Genomic DNA, 19,595 nt, shown 5'->3' on the forward strand with positions numbered 1-19,595 from the left:
CATTCCGGTTACAATAACACGGAGACCGAGGAATGAACAATGATGGCAAGAAGTATCACTGTATCAAGAGTTCATAGGATGGTGTGCAATTCCCATGACATTCTTGATATAAAGATGGTAATACTCCAAGGTAGAACAGAGCAAAAGCTAGATTAGCAATTTGATCTGCGGAGTACAACTGTTTTGACCCAATCCTAGAAATGGACAAGGTACTGGAGTTTGTTTCTCCTAGTCATTCCAGAATAGAATGACTTGACGGACCACAAGAATAATATGCATCGATAACATGAATGGACAACTAGTCCTGACTATCACTTGATAGACGGAGGTCAGGATACAACTAAAGAGGGACAACTCAAAAGAACATACGATTTTCTGAGTTGTGAACGCATAGATTGGTATGTCGAACAAGCTCAACATTTCTTCCAGATAACCCATGCAGAAAGGTAGAACTGGCAGAATCACAATTATGAATGGAGAACTCGTCGAGAGCACTCTTGTTGTGATTTTTTGATCCAACAAACTTCTGCCATGAGTGGTTCATAGTATTTGGAAGAAGGAAATACCATGGACCTCGAGGGCTAATTCAAAGGTTACTAATAACCTAAAGGAACGAGCAAACACTATCAACATGAAGTAAGTAGAGTGAATCTCGGGTTCAAAACCCAGGAATAGAATACCTACTACTAAGCGGCATCACGGGATGCTTTCGAGAATAAAGGCCAGAATCATCACACTGGGAACACATAACATGGCTAAATTACTAGGTGACTCCCTAAAATACCTAGGGTCATAATAATAGCTCCAACATATATGTCAAGGCCATAAAATACCTCAACTCAGCATTTAGTGTGATTAACCTGGCCCAAAGGAACATCAAAACCAGAGGGAAAGGATTTGCAAGTGCATCAGACTGTTTAGAAACCTGGGATGACTCGGACAGCATAACGGCTGTAAATACTCAAAAGTTTGGAGACATACTACAAAAAGGGTGGCATAGCCACTTCGAAGCACAATATCAAGGTTTCGAGATCAACAGTTATGAACATACGGAAGTAGTAAAACTGAACTGAGATTTGAAACTAATAATTCTATAAGTCTATGGATTAGTAACACGTCATCCTGATAGATAGAATGAGAAGCCTAGTTCTTAATCCCCATAGAAGAGAAGATGATGACTCAGTTCAGAAGGCCATGAGGTATAAGGAGTAAAAAGAGCCTTACGTTCCATCCCACAATCAATTCCCCTACATATAACTAAAGCATTTCTAGACTCAACTTCGACCAGTTTGGCTTGGTAATCCTACAGGCAGTCAAGCTCTGATACCAAAGCTGTCAGGACCCCGACTCAGTGCCACATCGATCTAGCATGTAACACCTCATATCACTTTGCGGCCTCACGCACGGTATTCCCACGGGTGTCGCCTTACCTTTGCCCAGGACCGTTTGCGCCTTTTGGCACACGTATATGATAGTGTCGCTAGCATCCATATGATAAGGAGCCCGGGCTGACATGGCTAGTCGTAAACCCAAAGTGGCACAAACTTACAGGAACAGGCATCCATGACCCAGCATCGAACGTGTCGGTCATCAGCGAGTGAATCCAGGCTGTAGCACTGGGCTAGCAGGACTCCGGTGAACCGGGCTGTAGCGGGCTAACAGGACTCCGGTATTCATCGCGTGACATTTCCCCGAAGGGACAGACACAGGAACGAAGAAGGACACATGCCAGCCAGCCTAAGTGTTCCGAAGCAGTAGCAAGCTACCATGGCTCGGTGGAAACACTAGGAGACATTTCCCGGTAAGAGAGGCTACTAAAGATAAACAACTAGATAGTCAGATCCCACACATACCAAGCATTTCAATAACATACACACAATATGCTCGATATGTGCAAATACAACATGGCATCACAACATGACTCTACGACTCAAGTATTTATTCATTAGGCTCCGAGGAGCGAGATATTACAAACATAGGTCTCATGACCCAACATTCAGAGCATACAAATCAAAGCACAAGCGGAAGCTAACATGTCTGAGTACAGACAACTACAAATGAAAAAGGCTTAGAAGCCTAACTATCTACCAGATTCTGCCGAGGGCACAAGATCGTAGCTGAGGTATCAAGCTAAACGTCGAAGTCCACGTGGAACTATTAGCGAGACTGAAGTCTCTCTGCAAAAACATAAAATAGGCAAACGTGAGTACAAATGTACCCAGCAAGACTTATATCAGATCTAACTACATATGCATCATTATCAACAAAAGGGATGGTGGGGTTTAACTGCAGCAAGCCAGTTTTGACTTGGTGGCTATCCTGAACTACGACTGCAAGCAACTCTTTTGAGGTGGCGCACACGAGTCCACATATTCACCATATCAATACACCACTATGGATCCGCTCCGTCTCCCTACGAGAACGCCATCCATAGCACTCACACTTATCTTGCGTATTTTAGAGTATCCACTTTCACTTGTCTATGAACTGTTATAGGCAACCCAGAAGTCCTTTACCGCGGACACGGCTATTCGAATAGATGATCTTAACCCTGCAGGGGTGTACTTCTTCACACACGCTCTCACCACTTACCGCCGTTTACACGACATGTACTCGGCAACCTTCAAGCGGAAGCCCAACGTGGGTGTCGGCCACGACCTACCTAAACACTCAAGTCCCTAGTCCAGGTTTATCGCCTATTCGGGTTCCATCCATGAGGAGATCCGGCCGAAGTTTCGCTCACAGCCCCAAACGATGTGAGCAGGGTTCCCGAGACACCAAACGGGTGCCCGGTACACCGTGCCACGTGCCTACCGCATCACAGCCCACCCCTACGGTCAGCGCTGTGCACGGCCTCCAGCATACTACAAACACCAGAAACTACTTGCAACTCCTGGACAGAGGACAAGGGTGATTAAGAAGCCGAGAGGGTCCATTGGTTTCGGGCCCAATGCGTGGTAGTAGCTGAATCGTGGATCACAAACACAGAACTCAGTTCCTGAGGACGACTGCAATGAGACAACCCACCATGTACTCCTACATGGCCTCTCACCGCTACCTTTACCAAATCGTGTTCACACACTTAGCTCACACGCAGTAGGACATGTTCACACACCTCTGATTCATCCTCGATGAATCAGACCCGACTCAACTCTAAGCAGTAGCAGGCATGACAAACAAGCATGAATGAGTAGGCACAACATGGCTCAAACAACTCCTACTCATGCTAGTGGGTTTCATCTATTTACTGTGGCAATGACAGGTCATGCAGAGGATAAAGGGGTTCAGCTACCGCAGCAAGTAACAGATGAATCGTTGTTGTCCTAATGCAGTAAAAGAGAGCAGGAGCGAGAGGGTAGGATTGTATCGGAATGGACAAGGGGGTTTTGCTTGCCTGGCACTTCTGAAGATATTATAGCTCTTCATCGGTGTCATCGAACTCATCGTCGGAACCACGTCTACTGAGAGGGGACAATACCGGCAACAGAGAAAGAACACAATCAATGCAATGCAACAATATGATGCATGAGTGTGACATGGCAATATGCTGTGGTTTGAGCTAATGCAACTAGCAACCATATTAAATGAAGTTGGTTTGAACCCTAGGTTCAAATTCAAACTTCATATGTGAAGCTTTAAATGCCATTTATATGATTTGGCCTAAACAGTGAACAAAAGTTGTTCTAACATGCATGACAATGGTACAGATGGATAGATTGGATTTTTCTTATCATTTTTCATATATAATTTATTTGATTTGGAGCTACGGTTGATTTTATATGAATTTTAGAAGTTTGAACTAAATTCTGGAATTTATAAATCATTCTGGATTTATTTTAATTCCAGAAAAGGATTACTGCGTCAGCATGATGTCATGCTGACCTTAGCAAGTCAACAGAGACATCCAGGTCAAACCTGACTGTGGGTCCAGGGTGTCAGTGTAATTAGTTTAGCTAAAAATTAATTAAAACTAAACCAGTTTAGTTAACAGGGCTGGGCCCCACCTGTCATTGACTCAACAGAGTCAACCAGGGCCCACCCGTGGTCAAAGTCAAAGTCAGCTGGACTGGCGTTTAGCCGCCGACGAGTCCGACGCGGCGGCGGAAGTGATTTTGGCCGTTCCGGCCACCAAATGGGTCGCAGAAGGCATCTTGGTGAAGCTGGGGACGAGCCGCGGCTCTTGGTGGAGTCAGTTGGGGTCGGGGTGGCCGGAGTTGGCGCCGGCGACGACCTAGGCGGCCACCGGATTTCGGTTGGAGACGAACTCGAGCTAGGGGGGTGCAGTGAGGTTCGGGGAGTGCGCGGTTGGACTCAACGCAGCGTGGTGAGTGCGATGGACACCGAGAGGTGGCCAGAGGATGGCCGGGAGCACGTCGGCGACGAGATCCGCGGCGGTGCGTGCGGGTGATCTTCGTGCGGTGGCTACACGGCTCGAGGGCGAGAGAGGAAGGGTAGGAGGGGTAGCTAGGCTCACAGAGCACTCGTAGAGGCCACCGGCGGGGTCGGGGACGAGCTGACGTGGCGACGGTGTTGAAGGGGATCTCCGGCGACAGCGGACTCGAGCGAGGTCGGTGCAGTGGACTCGGGCCTCACGAGCACGCGGGGCTCGGTTAGCTCGACGAAGAGGACGGTGGCGGAGCTCCTGGACACGACAAGACAGAGCACAGACGGCAGGGAGCGCGGCTACGGTGATGGAGCGGCGGCGGTGGCGTCGGCCATGGCTGGGGAGCGCGAGGGGGAGGAGCTGGAGAGGAGAGGAGGTGTCTGAGGGGTTCGGGGAAGAGAGGGGAAGCGATCCACGTCGCGACCGGACGAGGGGAGCGGCGAGGCGGCGACCATGTGCGTGGCACCCATGCGGTTCTCGCCACCGAGCACCTTGCCTGCCTGCCTGGCCGAGCCAAGCAACTCGCTGGCACGGCAGCTGGGCTGGGCCGGCAGGTGCGCCGGTTAGTAGGCGCCAGGTAAGATTTTCCCTTTTCTTCTGTTTCTGTTTTTATATTTTTCTGTAACTTTGTGGTTTTTCTAAAAATACTTAGGCACTTTCAAAAATCACCAAACTGCACATGCCCACTATATAGAATATATCCAACATGGAACATTTCAGTTTAGGAATATTTGGACATTTAAAATATTTTATAGAATTTAAAAGTCCAAATTCAAATACTTATGATTTAATTCAGTGACCTTAGGATGACCTAAAAAATTGTGCACCATTTTTGTCAGAGGTTTAAGACCAAGGCAAGTATGATGAACATTTTAGAAGGGCATTTCAGGTTCATTGAAAATGATTTTATGTTGAACCTATTTGATTTGATCTAGTGCTAGGGTTTGATCAGTCCCCATTTCAAGTTCATTTGAAAAGTTAAACATGATGCACAGATGAAAAGCTAGCCTACTGCATACCAGGACCAGGGATGTGACAATTGTACATTATATATGGGCTTTCAATGTGCGTGAAATCATCATCTTTATATACAAAATTCTCCAGACATGGAAAGCATTGCAGCAAGCCAATAATCGTGTTCAGATCAAAACACCACATACTGATATGTAAGGTCTTGACAGAATCCACCACCACTGATAGGATGGACAAGCTCTTCATTGAGCATAGAACATAATATTGGTACCATAAGTGTACTCCAAGATGAAAGTTAACTTATGCGCACAAATGAAAAAAGCAGATTACAAAATTTTACATGAATAATATACAGTACCTCAATAGGTGTGGAGCCAAACACCATCTTAAACCGTCTAAAAGGATCACGAATTGCACGCAAGGTCTCCAGTTTAGGCATAGAGACTACAGTTATTTGTGAAGGTACTACAGTAGAATCAAGGAGCAACCTTTGAAGTGAAGGGGCATCTTTGATGATGAGATCATGTCCAAAAAACCTAATTCCCATGCTTACAAGGTGGGGCGACTTTATTTTGAGACAACGAATACAAATTTCTATTCCAAAAACAAGCAGCAAGTGCTCCAGGGCAGGGCAGCTGGAGTGGATGATGCTGTGCAGTGCGGCCTCCGACAGATCAACCACCACAAGCGTAAGTTTTTTTAAAAGTGGTAGTCAAAGCATTTGTACCAGATTGTCTACTAGATGGCACCAGGCGAAGGTGGCAGTGTGGAGATAGGAGGAAAACCACGAGATGGACATCGGTGGTGAGGGCACAGATACATAGGTTCGTGGTATGTTACATACATAGTCATGGTAGAACTCAAGCTGCTGGAGTTTATCGAATTGACGAGATGTCAGCCAGGCGGCCATCATGCAGGGCATGTTCAGCAGGTAGCATGCCGGGATGCAGATGCGTTGAACGGAGCCCTGGTGGGAGGAGATGGTGGCTCCGAGGAGTTCAGAATCATCATCGACAGATAGCTAACGACAATCGAGATTAAGAGGTACGACACGCCACTGACTGCGCCACCGAGATGCGAGGACTTGTGTGCGACATCCATCCTTGGTGGGGATAAGGGAGATGATCTCCCCAAGGATGCCATCTAGGAGATCATTGATGCGGTCCACCAGAGATTCTACAAGTTCCTTAGGTCCAGGGGGCGTGGCTGCTTCTGGCCACGCAGCCGGGTTCAAGATCTACATCCGATGGCAGCCCTGGCCGGAGCCTCATCTGTGTACATAACAGTGTGAAAGAAAAAATTGCAGAAACATACATGTAGGACATTCAAAATCAATTCTCAAGATCTGGAAGAAAAAAGGCAAAAACATATATGTAGGACTTTCAAAATCAATTCTCAATATCTGTCCACAAATTATTAGCACGCAAGCTAACCCTAGTCGGATTATTAGCAAAAATCATTTGTACAGAACAAACAATTAATCACTAACTCTATACAGATAACATTCAAACAATCAACACACTACGTGCATCTAACGGATCTTAATTACTCCGATTTCATGGACTGAGGGAACATAACCATAGGATTTGTATTCCAAATAATTTAGAGAGGGGGGTAACCAGAGAAAAAACATGATATGTTTGCCACACAAATGGATATATAGATGACTAACCGGTTTTCCATTGGAGTCACAGTCGTTGCCGGAGTTGCTGTTGACCTCCGGCTCCGGCTGGGGGGCACGACGGTGCCGACGAAGTCAAGGTCATGCTGCTGCCCGCTCGAGACCTCGTCGGCGGCGATGAAAACATCTATGCCCAGCTTCACGCATTGCTCGGGTGTTTCACCAGCTCTGGCATCGCCACTCCCTCCGATGGTGCGCTTCAATGACATCCTCATACACTCCAGAGTCCAAACGTTGGTGACCACTATGGACCGAGGGTGCGGCCGCCTATTATGGCCGGTGGCACAGGCGCGTAATTAATACAGACCAGTGAGAGCAAGGCAGGCGGCGATCAAAGGCTGTCTCGCCTCCCGGTGAGCCTACGCGGCGGACTTACGCCGTTCCTACCATCATTTCACACAGCTACTCACACGCCTCCTTATGACACAGCGCAGGAAAAACGCCTCCCATCAATATGCACACCTGCACGCACGCCTCCCGGTCTGCCTCCGCGGTGGACTACTTGCATGCGTCCCATCAACTCACGCCTGCGCGCACGGCACACGGGATGCGTGGCAACACATATATTTTTTGGTTTATTAATGATTCATTCTGTCGCTTTACTGCTTAACCGAAGCATGGCACAGTCTAACGCACACGGTTTGAATAAATAATCCGTATAAGATATTGGTTGTCAGTTATTAACAATCTCCCATTTGTAAGAAGATTATATCAAAACGTGTCTCAAATTTGACGAAAAAATACAATATCACAGTCTACTGGTGTTCATATATGACGCCACGGTAATTTTCATGATTTCAACTAAGTTTTGGATTTACTGAATTTTAAAAATCTATATTCTCAGTGTTTTGAAATCTCTTGCATAGGGAAACATGCACCCAGGGACACATATGATTTTGCAATCCATTTTGGTGCACATGTAGCTCAAATTTGATTTTTGCACATTAAATCCCTAGGAAATCAATCAATGTATAAAAATGGTCGAATGATGTCAGTTTTTTTTAATTTTTAACACCACACTCCTTGGTTCACATGTTCACTGCATAAGAAGTTTAACATGCCTCAGAGTGGCTGTGGTGGTGCGGGATGTGTGTGTCTGTGTGTGGGGGGTGGGGGGAGGGGTCCGGCAGTACACTACAAGTCGTGAACCTCCTTGTGGGATTATTGATAATTTTGTGAGTCATATATGCCACATCAAAGTCATGAATTGGTTATTTAAAGCATTACACAACCCTTTCATACATACATGTTCGGGCCACATGCATGCTTTGGTGGTCCTCTCAGACACTCTCCCTCGTGCGGTTATCAGCGACGTGCCCATTCGATAACCCGCAAAGGTTTTCAGTTTCCACCGACAACTATAGGCATTTGACCAAAAGGTGGATTCATCTTGGCATGTGTGTCGTGTGGATCATGGTGAGATTCCATATCAAAGTTCGAGCACGTGCATACACACCCTCCCACCGGCTTGAAGTGAGGGGGCTACGCATCGTGGTGTAGTGCGTTTTCGGTTTGCGAAGGATGTGCCACGTCAAAGTTGTGCATTGGGTATTCAAACATCACATAATACACGGGCACATGCACGCAGTGGTTTTGTCCTATGACACTCACTCGCGTGTGGCTCTCTCTGTGGGCGGAGGTCGTGGTCGACCAGTTGAATGTACAATGAGAGAGAGGTTAATTTGACCAACAAGGATGGTTCTTTTTTGGTTTGTGTTACGTATATGCATGGTAGGAGTATGTACATGTCAAAGAGGGGGCACCATGAATATTCTATATATATGCGTGTCATAACCTCGCTCCTTGTGGGGTCTTTCCGGTTCCCGAGGCAGGTGCCACATCAAAGTTGCACATTATATTGGTATTCAAACATCACGCAATACCATGCAAGCAGTGGTTGCCCTATAGGAACTCACTCGTGTGTGGCGCTTCCATCTGTGGGCATGCGAGGTTGTCCTCCATCACTTTGACCCAATGAGAGAGAGGTTAATTTGACCATCAAGGAATGATTCTTTTTTGGTTTGTGCTATACAGTAGAAGTACATATATACCACGTGTCAAATGGCGGCGTACATAGACATACCACACATCATGAACCTCACGCTCTCTGTGGGGACTTTTTGGTTTCCTATATATGCGGTGCCACATCAAAGTTGTGCATTGCGTAGTCAAACATCACACAAACACCTCTTTGGGCCAAATGCAGACGATGGTACGTAGCCCTATATAGGATGATCACTCGTGTGCGACGTACGCTTCGCTTCTGTGCTGGGCCCGTGAGTTCTTCGTCCATCACGTTGAGCAGCGAGAGAGAGGCACGTTTGACGAAGAAGGAGCATTGATTCTATCAGGGCCATGTTACTAGGTGTATAGTACGTGTCTAAGGGGGGGGGGGTGACCAGCATATGTATACTAGGTGTCGCATGAACCTCCCTTTGCGTGGGGACTTTGCGGTTTTTGAGGCAAATGCCACATCAAAGTTGTGCATTAGGTATTCAAAACATCACAACCAAAAACCTCTCCATATATATGTTTTGGCACACGTGCAAGTGCGATGGTTGTTTTCCTATATATGGCACTCAATCACGCGGTTATCGGCGATGCTTCGATCTGTCGGTCCGCTTCGTCCATCACATTCACCGACAGTGAGAGAGGTTAACTGATTTGACTTAGGAGGGGATTAATTTTTTGTTTGTCTCATGTATAGATCATGATATGAGATTACATATATATAATAGCACATGTGAACACATGAATCCATCCCGCTGGATTGGAGGGGGGGGGGGCGAGCACACTACATGTCATGAACGACCTCTTGCTCTATGTGGGGACCTCTGCAATTTTCAACGCATGCACCACATCATTGTTGTGCATTGGGTCGGGTATTCAACACGTATGCATGCAACACACACCTCCATAAATATGTTCGGGACACACGCATGCAATAGTTATCTTTGGACACACTCTCACTCACTTGGTTATCGGCGGCAAGCCTATATATATTCGTGGGCCTTGCATGGACGTCCATCATTTCAACCAACGACGAGAAAGGTTACCAAGGTGGATTCTTCTTCTTTGCTTCAAGTTACATATAGTAGGTTGACCATTCCAAGCCTAATTAAGTTTGAGCGATGCTACGCGTCGTCAACCGTCGCTCAGTGTGGGGATTTTACGGTTCCAAAGCATGGTGCCACATCAAATTTGTGCATTGGGTATTAAAACACCACACACACCACATCCATATACATACTTGGGCCACATGCATAGAGTGGGTTTCTCTTCATACAGTACTCCCTCGCAAAGTTATCGGCGACAAGCTAGGCCATTTTGTGGGGCCGTGTGGACGTCCATCTTGACCAACAACGAGCGGGAGAGGTTGTACGACCAAGTTGGATTCTGCTTGGCCCGTGTTACAGTACGTCTTGGACTCTTGGTGAGATGCTCTCCCCCCGACGTGTGTGTGTGTGTGGGGGGGCTACTTCGCACTACCTGCAACCTCCATGGGGTCGGGGAAGTCTGGTTAATTTACGAGGCACACGTGCCACATCAAAGTTGTGAATGGTAGTTAAATATCACACCACACCTTTTTCATACATATAGTAGGGCCACCCACATGTGGTTCGTATGTGGTCTCACCCATCTCGCACCACAAGCACACATTTGTGGGTCGGCACACGGTCCACCTTTGTCGGGCAGCGAAAGGGGAAGTTTGACCATATATATATGATGGACTCCTATAGGTTGTGTGCTATGGTAGGGTGAGATTTCAGACCTAGTTATTTGGGGGCATGCATTTGTAGGTAGGATTCCCTTACCGCCGACACGAAGTGGGGTTTGTAGGGGGGGTGGCTAACTAGCAATACTGTGCTTTTGTCCGACAGGTGCCACATCAAAGTTGTACATTGGGTATTCGAACATCAAACCACCCTTTTCATACATATATTTGGTCCACATTCAAGTGTGTTCGTGTTCTGACCCTCTCCCACGTTATTCTTTTTGCCAAATTTATAAACAACACATGAGTTGGATGTAGAAACCGTCTGTGATTGGGTACGCAACAGACACGGTTTGGTAAGACTACTCGTGTGCCATGCCCATGCCCTGCAGTCACTCACATCAGCACAGTAGATTGGGCTCCACGAGGCTTGCCTCCCGTTCTTGAAAATATCTACTGCCTCGTAATATCGAAAATATATACCACCTGGAAGGTTTTAATGTATGATAGCACACGATTAGTATGTGCGTACCGTGTGCGGTGTCTGTTACTCTCGCTCTCCTTCAATCCCTTGACTCAAATTTTCAGTATCCCTGGCATTTTACTCCCACCTCTGCATCCCTCGCAATCTCAAAAATATCTGGTCGCCCTTGATTCAAATTTTCAGTAGCCCCGCCTTCTTACTCCCACCTCTGCATCCCTCGCAATCTCAAAAATATCTACTCGCCCTTGATTCAAATTTTCAGTTGCCCCGGCATTTTACTCCCGCCTCTGCATTCCTTGCAATTTCAAAAATATCTGCTCGCCCTTGATCCAAATTTTCAGTAGCCCGGCATTTTACTCCCGCCTAGTAAAATTTTCAGTTGCCATGGTATTTCCTCAAATACCACCTTGAACCCCTCCACACACACCACACACTCCCCAAAACCTCCGCTCACACAGACACACACCACCTCTCCCTCGCTCGAAACCATTGGTAGGTCGCCGCCATCGCCACCGCCGCCGCCTCCATCCTCAACCTCTCCCTGTGTGCCGGGGAGCTTGAGGAGCCAATGGCCAAAAATAGGTTCATTGCGGCCTCTTCTCCCGACGCTGCCGAGGTGGCCACCGAGGTGTTCCCGTCGTCCTCGGAGAGCTCTTTATCGATCCTCCGTTGCCGGTCGCCGATCCGCCCGCTGCCACGCCCCTATGCCGGTTTGAGGACTTCCATGTCCTCCCTCGAGCCCGGCCTCCGATGAGGTCCTAACTCGGGGTCCGGCAGTGGCGGTGGGGGACGTGGGTTGCCGATATTATGGATCAGGAGATCCACACCCGCCGATGGCTCGGTAGCTTCCACATGGCTGAGCTCGCAGCCATGGAGTACGACCGCTCGCCGGTCCACTACCATGGAGCAGCAGCTAGGCTCAATTTCCCCTTTGGCACACGTCTGGTCGACCTCGTTCCGCCGGAGCTAGGGGTCGTGAGCTCGCCTATGGCGCAGGTGGACTACGAGGCGTGGGAGTGCCTCGAAGCCTGATGTCGATTGAAGCTCGGTATTTCTCCAAAGAGGAAGGGATGATGCAACACAACAGTGGTAGGTATTTCCCTCAGATATGAAACCAAGGTTATCGAACAAGTAGGAGAACCAAGAAACACAACGTAAACAACCCCTGCACACAAGTAACAACACCTCGCAACCTGAGGTGTTAAAGGGGTTGTCAATCCCTTTCGGGGTACAGCGCCTCAAGATAGGCAAAGGACGTGAGGTAAATTTGTAGATGGGATAAATAGATCGTGGAACAAATAAATTGCTGCAAGGTATTTTTGTATTTTTTTGGTTTAATAGATCTGAAAATAAACACAAGGAAAAAGTAGATCACAAGGCAAATATATGAGAAAGAAGACCTCGGGGGCGTAGGTTTCACTAGTGGCTTCTCTCGAGAAAAATAGCAAACAGTGGGTGAAAAAATTACTGTTGGGCAATTGATAGAACTTCAAATAATCATGACGATATCCAGGCAATGATCATTACATAGGCATCACGTCCAAGATTAGTAGACCGACTCCTGCCTGCATCTACTACTATTACTCCACACATCAATCGCTATCCAGCATGCATCTAGTGTATTAAGTTCATGGAAAAAATGGAGTAATGCAATAAGAACGATGACGTGATGTAGACAAGATCCGTTTATCTATTGCGGCAGATATGGATCTTGTCTTTCAATCCTTAGTATCAACAATACATACATGTCGGTTCCCTTTCTGTCACTGGGATCAAGCACCGTAAGATCGAACCCACTACCGGGCACCTCTTCCCATTGCAAGATAAATAGATCAAGTTGGCCAAACAAAACCCAAATATCAGAGAAGAAATATGAGGCTATAAGAGATCACTCATATAGGAGATCAAAGAACTCAAATAACTTTCATGGATATAAAAAGATATAATTGATCATAAACTCAAAGTTCATTAGATCCCAACAAACACATCGCCAAAAAGAATTACATCATATGGATGTCCAAGAGACCATTGTATTGATAATCAAGAGAGAGAGAGAGAGAGAGAGAGAGAGAGAGAGAGCAAGCCATCTAGCTACTAACTACGGACCTGAAGGTCTACAAAGAACTACTCACGCATCATCGGAGAGGCACCGATGGAAGTGGTGAACCCCTCTGTGATGGTGTCTAGATTGGATCTCGTGGTTATGGACTCTGCGATAGCTGGATGAAAATTTCATCGACTCCCCTAGGGTTTCTGGAATATTGGGGTATTTATAGAGCAAAGAGTTGGTCCAGGGGGCACCCGAGGTGGGCACAACCCACCAGGGCGCGCCTGGGCCTCCTGGCGTACCCTGGTGGGTAGTCCCCTCCTTGGGACTCCCCCCAGGTGCAACCAGGGCCCAACATCTTCCTTTTGGTCCATAAAAGATCATCGTAAATTGGCGTGGCATTTGGACTCCGTCTGATATTGATTTCCTGCGATGCAAAAAACATGCAGAAAATAGCAACCAACACTTAGCACTATGTCAATAGGTTAGTACCAAAAAATGATATAAAATGACTATATAATGATTATAAAACATCCAAGATTAATAATAAAACAACATGGAATAATAAAAAATATAGATATATTGGAGATGTATCAGCATCCCCAAGCTTAACTCCTGCTAGTCCTCGAGTAGGTAAGTGATAAAAACATAATATTTGATGTGGGGTGTTGTTTATCATGTCATATCATATTCTTTTCTTCATAGCATGGACATTTGGTCTTTTATGTGATTCAAAGCAATAGTCTAGTTTTGATATAATAATTTAGATACTCAAGCATATCAACAAGCAACCATGTCTTTCAAAATATCAATGCTAAAACAAGTTATCGCTAGCCCATCATGCTCAAACATTGATCCATTCATGAAACACAGTCGAATATTAGCTACACCCAATACTTAAGTACGATTATATTGTCCCTTAGTTGGTGCTTTTATAAGAGAGGATGGAGACTCAATTTCAAATATAAAATTGCGTAAAGTAAAAGAAAGGCCCTTCGCGGAGGGAGGTAGTGATTTGTAGACGTGCCAGAGCTCAAAGCGAAAAATTAGAGATAAAAACATTTTGGGAGGTGTATCCATCCCACCAACGAAAATGACTTGGAGCATCCCAACACTTTCCATGCTAGATATTTCATAGGCGGTTCCCAAACAGAAAATAAAGTTTATTCCTTTTTTCACCATAACTTTCACTTTCCATGGCTAGTTGTATCCACGGGTGCCCTCCATACCAACACTTTCCAAGGAATTTATTATTTGACAACATAAAGTAAATTCATTTTTGCATTTCGAGACTGGGCATCCCTAATACCTTTGCCTTACTCTCGTGCAATGACAAGTGAATAAACACTCATCGTGAGAATAACACATCTAGCATGGAAAATATTAGCTACCCATTACCGTTCCACGAGCGAAACAAACACACAAAAGAGAAGTTTATTTTGAAAATTAGAGATGGCACATGCAAATTTTCTTAGAACGGAAAAGAATACTAGATATAGGTAAATATAGTGGACTCATGTGGCAAAACTAGTTTAAAGGATTTTGGATGCACAAGTAAAGGTCATACTTGGTGCAAAATGAAGGCTAGCGAAAAGATTGAGAAGCGACCAACCAAGAAATGAATAATCTCATAAGCAAGCATTAAGCATAATTAACACTGAATAATGCACCATAAGTAGGATATAATTTTCATTGCATGATTATTGACTTTCATGCATACATAGGGAATCACAAACCTTAACACCAATATTCTTACTAGAGCACAATTACTCATCAACATAACTCACATATAACATCATCATATCTCAAAACTATTACGAAGAATCAAGTTTATTTTGTCCAATGATCTTCATGACATATATTTTCTTTCTTTCTTTATCCTTCTTGGATATCTATCACTTTGGGACTAATTTTCATGTGTTGCTTTTCATAAGCTCAAACAAATATAAGTGAAGATCATGAGCATAACATATTTTCTTTCTCTCAAAATAATTTAAGTGAAGCAAGAGAGTATTTCTTCAAAAATTTACTAACTCTCAAATAAATCTAAGTGAATGAAGAGATAATTTCTTCAAAAATACTAAGCACACCATGCTCAAAAAGATATAAGTGAAGCACTAGAGCAAGTCCATTGCTCATAAAAATTTAAGTGAAGCATAGAGAGCAATTCTAACAAGTCATGACATAGTTTTGGCTCTCTCAAATAGGTGTGTCCATCAAGGATTGATGACTTAAACCACAAAATAAAACAAGCAAAGACACATATCATACAAGACGCTCCAAGCAATACACATATCATGTGACGAATAAAAATATAGTCTCAAGTAAAATACGACGGTCTTTAGAAGAAAGAGGGGATGCCACTCCGGGGCATCCCCAAGATTAGTTGGTTGCTCATTCTTGGATAATAGCTTGGGATGCCGGGGCATCCCCAAGATTAGGCTCTTCTATCCTTCTTTCATCCATCGTAAGATAACCCAAAACTTGAAAACTTCAATCACACAAAACTCAACAAAACCCTTGTGAGATCCGTTAGTAAAAGAAAGCAAACCAATACTATAAGTGCTGTGTAAAACCAGTTCTTATTTTGTTTTTGTATTATATCTACTGTATTCCAACTTTTATATGGCAAAAACTCATCAAAGAAAACCATAGAGCCATCAAAATAAGCACACAACACAAAGAAAACAAAATCTGTCAAAACAGAACAGTCTGTAGTAATCTGGAACTTTCGAATACTTATGTAACTCCAAAAATTCTACCCAATTAGTAATACCAGAATAATTTGTATATTAATCTTATGCAAAAAGAATCAGGGCAAAATCTCTTTTCTGTGATTTATGATAATTGTTTTTGTGAGCACAAAGTTTCTGTCTTTTTCAGCAAGCTCAAAAAACTATCACCCGAGAAGATCCTAAAGGCTTTACTTGGCACAAACACTAATTAAAACACAAAAAACACAATCATAACAGTAGCATAATTGTGCTAACACTCAAGAGCAGAAAGCAAAAGGCAAGAATAAATTTTATTCATTGGGTCGCCTCCCAACAAGCGCTATAGTTTTACGCCCTTAGCTAGGTATAAAGCAAGGATCTAAGTTTTGTCCTCTTTTTTATTCTTAATTTTCTTATAATTATTTTCAGCATGGGATTTTTTAAACACAACATAAAATATATTATCCATGGAAACTTTTGCATTTCTTAGTTGTTTTTCATCGTAACCCCTTTGATTACCCGCAACAATCCAAGAGTAGTGTTGATTAACATTATTAAAAACTTGTTGTATTATATCTAGAACGAGGACATCCTTTTTAAGATTCGCATCAAAGATCTTATTATCCCCAAGCAAATGCCTTAGTGCATAATCATTATTGTAAATAATTTCATCTATCACGGGTTTTTCATGATTCATACCATAAAAATCAAAGATTTCCCTAGCTTCCCGTATTATGTAGTCAAATTCATTTATAAGAACGAGAGTGGCCAAATTTTTGGCCCTAGGATTATTTATGTCAGGGAGCTCAAAAAACAATCTTTGTTAAGTAGGATGGGTACGAATAAATTAACTTTGAAGTTTCAGAACTAGTGTTGAAATAGCATCCACATAAGATCTAGTAGTTTTAAGTATAGGAGCATCATCAAGACTTAGATTCCCAACACAATTGAAAAATTCTTGAATACGTTCTTTTCCCATAACATTCCCTTGCCCCAAGATAAAAGTTTTAGCATCCAGATTGCCCGTACGTCCAAATTTAGGATTTAGGCCATCACCTGTTGGTGCCATACTGAAATCACTCATGATTGCAAGCAAATGATAGATCTGGCAAGAAAACGGCGAACGGACAAAGAGAGGCGAATAAACTGGCAAATTTTTGTGAAGTGGGGGAGAGGAAAAAGAGAGGCAAATGGTGAATATTGTAAATTGCAAGGAGATGAGATTTGTTATTAGGAATCTGGTTATGTTGAAGATCCTCCCCGGCAACAGCGCCAAAAATTCCTTTTGATGCCGCTTGAAGCTACGTCGGTATTTCCCCAAAGAGGAAGGGATGATGCATCACAGCGGTGGTAGGTATTTCCCTCAGATATGAAACCAAGCTTATCAAACCAGTAGGAGAACCAAGCAACACAACGTAAACAACCCCTGCACACAAGTAGCAACACCTCGCAACCCGACGTGTTAAAGGGGTTGTCAATCCCTTTCGGGGCACGGCGCCTCAAGATAGGCAAATGATGTGAGGTAAATTTGTAGATGGGATAAATAGATCGGGAACAAATAAATTACAGCAAGGCATTTTTGTATTTTTTTTGGTTTAATAGATCTGAAAATAAACACAAGGAAAAAGTAGATCGCAAAGCAAATATATGAGAAAGAAGACCCGGGGGCCGTAGGTTTCAATAGTGCCTTCTCTCGAGAAAAATAGCAAACGGTGGGTGAACAAATTACTGTTGGGAAATTGATAGAACTTCAAATAATCATGATGATATCTAGGTAATGATCATTACATAGGCAGCACGTCCAATATTAGTAGACCGACTCCTGCCTACATCTACTACTATTACACCACACGTCGAGCGCTATCCAGCATGCATCTAGTGTATTAAGTTCATGGAAAAACGGAGTAATGCAATAAGAACGATGACATGATGTAGACAAGATCCGTTTATCTATTGCGGCAGATATGGATCCCGTCTTTTTATCCTTAGTAGCAACGATACATAAGTGTCGGTTCCCTTTCTGTCACTGGGATCAAGCACCATAAGATCGAACCCACTACTGGGCACCTCTTCCCATTGCAAGATAAATAGATCAAGTTGGCCAAACAAAACCCAAATATAAGAGCAGAAATACGAGGCTATAAGAGATCACACATATAAGAGATCAAAGAACTCAAATAACTTTCATGGATATAAAAAGATATAACTGATCATAAACTCGAAGTTCATCAGATCCCAACAAACACACCGCCAAAAGGACTTACATCATATGGATCTCCAAGAGGCCATTATATTGATAATCAAGAGAGAGAGAGAAAGAGAGAGAGAGAGAGAGAGAGAGAGAGAGAGAGAGAGAGAGAGAGAGGAAGCCATCTAGCTACTAACTACGTACCCCAAGGTCTACAAAGAACTACTCACGCATCATCGGAGAGGCACCAATGGAAGTGGTGAACCCCTCCGTGATGGTGTCTAGATTGGATCTCGTGGTTCTGGATTATGCGGCGGTTGGATGAAAGTTTCATCGACTCTCCTAGGGTTTATAGAATATTGGGGTATTTATAGAGCAAAGAGTCAGTCCAAGGGGCACCCGAGGTGGGCACAACCCACCAGGACGCGCTTGGGCCTCCTGGCGCGCCCTGGTGGGTTGTCCCCTCCTCGGGACTCACCCCAGGTGCAACTAGGGCCCAACATCTTCCTTCTGGTCCATAAAAAATCATCGTAAGTTGGCGTGGCATTTGGACTCCATCTGATATTGATTTCCTGCGATGTAAAGAACATGCAGAAAACAGCAACTAACACTTGGCACTATGTCAATAGGTTAGTACCAAAAAATGATATAAAATGACTATATAATGATTATAAAACATCCAAGATTAATAATAAAACAACATGGAATAATCAAAAATTATAGATACGTTGGAGACGTATCAATGCCGAGGCCGCCGCTTAGGCCTACATGCAAGAGCTCTGCCGGCAGCACCCGGAGCTCGTGGAGGTGGAGCGGGTGATCTTTGCTGGCGCAGAGGGCAGTGAGGTTATCGTGCTCTCCTCCGATGATGAGTTCCAAAGCGGTGAGGACGGCGATGGGAAGGGCATTGAGGTGGGCAACGAGGATGAGGAGATTGATGTCGACGAGTGGAGGAGTGTCTTCCGCAATGACCCCAATGACGGCACCGGCACGGACCCGGCTCACGACACACCGTACCTCACGAGGAAGGATTGGCTCGACCTCCACTTTGACCGAAAGTAGTTTAGCTTAGTTTAAATTTATGTTTTATGTTCTGTGATGCAAAACTATCTATGTTTATGTTTAATGCATGCTACTTTCGGTTGAAACTGCTTTGGACTTGATCAAATTGAAGTTTACAATGTTAAGTTTAGGGGATCGATTAGAAACGGCCAAAAATTTCTGGAGTATATATATATACACTAAGAGTTTTAGTCCATTATCTTTTAAATGTGATGCTCTATATGTGCACCTATTTGCCGTGCAGTTCAATTTCATCAATAACAGTTTCAACAATCCCACTATGAATTACGATATTTGGATGTTAAGGATGTTGCAGTTAACATGCCTTTTCGTTTTTTTAATAATAAC

The sequence above is a fragment of the Triticum dicoccoides genome, chromosome 2B (genome assembly GCF_002162155.2).
Source record: "Triticum dicoccoides isolate Atlit2015 ecotype Zavitan chromosome 2B, WEW_v2.0, whole genome shotgun sequence".
NCBI classification, from domain to species: Eukaryota; Viridiplantae; Streptophyta; class Magnoliopsida; order Poales; family Poaceae; genus Triticum; species Triticum dicoccoides.